This window comes from Mus musculus, chromosome 14, assembly GCF_000001635.26.
Source record: "Mus musculus strain C57BL/6J chromosome 14, GRCm38.p6 C57BL/6J".
NCBI classification, from domain to species: domain Eukaryota; kingdom Metazoa; phylum Chordata; class Mammalia; order Rodentia; family Muridae; genus Mus; species Mus musculus.
In genome coordinates, this window is record NC_000080.6 from 51,058,523 (window position 1) to 51,062,444 (window position 3,922).

The 3,922-nt window shown below is 45.4% G+C and overlaps 1 long non-coding RNA gene across 1 annotated transcript in view; it reads left to right on the forward strand.

Annotated features, from left to right (window-relative positions):
- Positions 1-648: 648 nt before the first annotated feature.
- Gm52088 overlaps positions 649-3,922 on the forward strand; it is a 3,924-nt gene continuing 650 nt past the window's right edge. Inside the window, exons 1-2 of the long non-coding RNA XR_003950909.1 lie at positions 649-676; positions 996-2,646. This is a non-coding gene — a long non-coding RNA (predicted gene, 52088). The remainder of the gene's footprint in view (positions 677-995; positions 2,647-3,922) is intronic.

The following is a 3,922-nucleotide window of genomic DNA, read 5'->3' on the forward strand; positions in this document are numbered from 1 at the left end:
TTTATATGTGAGAATGTGTGGTTACATAGATATATGTGTGTGTGTGTGTGTGTGTGTGTGTGTGTGTGTGTGTGTATGCATGTGTGATTGTAAATGTATGTGATGTGTGTGTGAATGTATATATTATATGAGACTGTGTATGAGTGTGTGTTAGTATGTGGATGTAAATGTTTAAGTGTGTGTGTGTGTGTGTAAGAGAGAGAGAGGAGAGAGAAGGCAAGAAAGAGAGAGAGAGAAAGAGAAAGAGAAAGAGTTTGTTTGTAGGGGGAGAAATGTCTGTGTCTAGGTTGGGCCTAGAGACCAAAAACACCGTATGTGCTGACCACTTGCTTAGTCACTGAGCTATACTCGGTCTGTGGTGCTGTTTAAGAAAGACAAGTGTGGTTTGAATGAAAATGGCCCCTATAGACTTTGAATGCTTGGTTTCCCGGTTGGGTGGAACTGTTTGGGAAAGATTAGGTGTGTCACTTGGAGTGGGCTTCAAGGTTTCAAAAGCCCACACCACCCCCAGCTCTTTCTCCCTCTGCCTCTATCATCTCTGTCTTGTGCTTATGGATCAGGTTGTGAGCTCCTAACTACTGCTCCAGCACCATGCCTGCCTGCCTGCCTGCCTGCTGCCATTCTCCCTGCCATGATGGTCATGAACTGAAACTGTAAGCCTGTAACTCTGTCTTCTGTAAGTTGCCTTGGTCCTAGTGCTTAGTGCCTTAGCACTCCTACAGAAACATAACTAAGGCAGTGGGTATGATGGGACCCATTAGCCTTTCTCTTTTTGTATATATTTGTAGATATTTATGTACAACGTCTACATCCTTGCTCTCATGGGTTTAAGTCTGGTGGCTGCAGATCGACAGTGAGAAATAAACACAGTCAATGGTTCTTTAGAAGGCAGGAGCCACAGGTTTTACATAGGACAGACAGAGTGGAGCTCTGGTTTAATAGGTTTCCCCTTCTTCCTGTCTAACAAATCTCAATGTTGTTTAAAAATCTACCAGGTCTCAGGCTGGAAAGATGTCTCAATGGTTAGGAGTGTCTGGGATGGAGATGATGCCAGAAGGACCAAGAGCATCATCCGAACAACTTACATAAAACTGAAAATATGTGAATAGCCACATGAAAGAGCAAGAAGCTTTGCAGGGAAGGCCGATGCACCGGTTCTCAGTCACTGCACTCAATAGCCCCTCTCCAGAGAAATAACTCATCCACAACAAGATGAAAGCCATCCATTGCAATAAGGAATGCTTACTGCGCTGGTCTGACACAGTTACATCTACATCACCATCTTGGGCCAGAGCTCACACAGCAGGAATAAGACAGCTCATCTGTGAGCTCCTTCCTTGGATGCCTGGAGGGTCTTTTAAACAGCCACTGCGGGAGGAAGTGAGTTTTCCTGTTGATATCTGGCCACTTCGTAGTGTGAAGGATTTGACTGGCTTCCTCTTCACAAACTGTGCACATTCAGAGAAGAGAGCTGTGTATTCATCTCTAGCACGGTGTCCATGGCTTCTAAGATCACAGCATGTTTATGGGATGGGCAAATGGGCAGAAAATGTCATGTTTGTCCCTTTGGTGGCACCAACTACCTAGGTTAGAATAAGGAAGTCATGACACTTCCCAGGGTTCCTATGTGTATATCTAAATTGGGGTGGTAGAAAACACTAGCTTACAGACCAAGCTACTGAGCTTAGTTTAAACATTGATCTCATAAGATGACTGGCTACACAGCGACAGAGTGATGAGATGCTGCACTCTGCCTCCAGCCTTCCTGGAAACCAGCAATAAGGAAGCATAGAGTTAGCCAATAAGTACCAGACCCCAGGTAGGGTCTGATTTAAGAGTAGGGAAGTATTCCTTAAGGAACTGGCAATGTAGTCAAAGGGATCACACAGAACAAAACAGCAGCTGTAGGAGGAAAGGCACAAGGCGCCCTTTTTTGGGGGGCGTGGTGGTGGTGATGGTGGCGGTGATGTGTATGCAGTTAGTTAGTTACTTATTTGGAGTGTGCACGCAACAGCGAGCCTATAGGAGTCAGAGGCAGCTTTTGAGAGTTGTTTCTCTCCTTGCACCCTGTGGCTCTCGGGAACTGAACTCGGGTTGCCAGCCCTAGCATCTTTTCCTACTGGGCCATCTAAGTCACCCTAGGAGGTCAGAGGTCAATTGTTTCTCTCCACCTTACCATGGGAGATCCAGGGACTGAACATCAAGTTCTTGGGCTTGACAGCAAGAACTTCTCCCACTGAAGTATCCCATGGGCGAAGTAGACAGCTAGTTTAGAGGTTCATTCAGTATCTCTGGCAATCACACAGCTGCTTTCTGAACAGGCTGTGAACTGGTTCCTTTACCAGCTCCTAGGCTCTAGTCAAACTCGCCACCTACTGCTTCATTTATCCCTTTACTCAACTAAGGTGAGCAGATGTGGGACCTGCGCACATCCGAGAGCAAGCTACTCCTGACTTTGGACACATGATGTTCTGAATTGGAGGCAGTTAACCTGGATTTTGCAGTTAGAGCCCCAGGCTATGCACACAAGGTCCTTCTGTGGGAAGCACAGTTTTATGGTCCTTGGGTCCAGGCAATGACTGCCACCGGCTAAGAGTCCAAGTAAGACCAGCTGAGGAGAAATTGCCTGAAGCCTTCCCTTCTAAGGTAGGACAGCACCTTCAGTTTTTGACTTCAGGAACACTTTGAGCACTTCATACCTGACTTCTCTGCATCAGCAGCCTGAGCATTTACCCAAAGCCTTCTGAATGTGCAGTGTGGAGGGAACATTAAGGCAGTCTTCCCTCCGTGTCCCCCTCAGGACATTCTTCCCTTCTGTGCACTCCCAGGCTCTGCTGTCTTTTCTGGATCACTTCCATCATCTCTACATATAAGATCCAACTCCTTGGAAAAGGTGGACTAGCACAATGATCCAGGAAATCTAGGCTTGATTTTAAATAAAGCAAACAAATTCAAGCCTCTCTCTGCTCATCAGCTCCCCACTAGGGTCATGTGGGCATCATCAAAACTAGGTCCTGTCCCACTAACCAATGCTAAGACCCTGAGCTCAGTCAATGTTAATCCAAAGAGGCCATGCTTTTTAATATGAAATTGCAAGATTACAAAATGTATTATTTTTAATTTGTAAGAGTTTTTGTTTTTCTTTATTTTTTAGGCAGGGCTCACTATATGGCCATGACTGGCCTAGAGATTGATATGTTGATCATATATTGACCAGGATGGCCTCAAACACACAAAGATCTACCTGCCTCTGCATCCTAAATGCTGGGATTAAAGATGTGTTACTACCATGTCAGGATTTAAGGTTTATTCAGATTGTGTGCATGTGTGCATACGTGCATGTGTGTGCCTGAGCAAGGATATATGCAACTAAATGCAGATGCCCAGAGAAGTGTTAGATGCCCTAGAGATGGAGTTACAGGCAGGCAGGCATGAGCCACCTACTATGGGTTCTAAGAACTGAATTCAGGTCTTCTGGCAGAAAAGCAAGTTTTGTTAACTATTAAGCCCAGTTTATAATTCTCAATTTTTATTTATTATTTGCTTTTGTTACTTATTGTGTGGGAGGGTAGGTAGTGCCTGCCACCGTGATCATGTAGAGGTCAGAGGACACCTTGCAAGCGTTCTCCCCTCCCCTCTGTGGGTTCCAGGATGACACAGGAGTCTTCAGGCTTAGCTTTCGTAACTTTACTCCATGAGCCGTCCTGAAGGCTGGTTTTGGAGGATTCTCTAATGAAACCATATAGCATTGTATATTCACCGGGTCAGAAAGATAAACAGAAAGAGGGAAAACATGTTGATTTCCCACCATGCCAGGCCTTAAGTTCATTATTGTGCCTCTGACTCCCTCGATTTATCTGCTGACAACACCTTAGGAGATTTTGGCAAGCAATAGCTGTTAGTACTGTGATGTCCTCCAGAG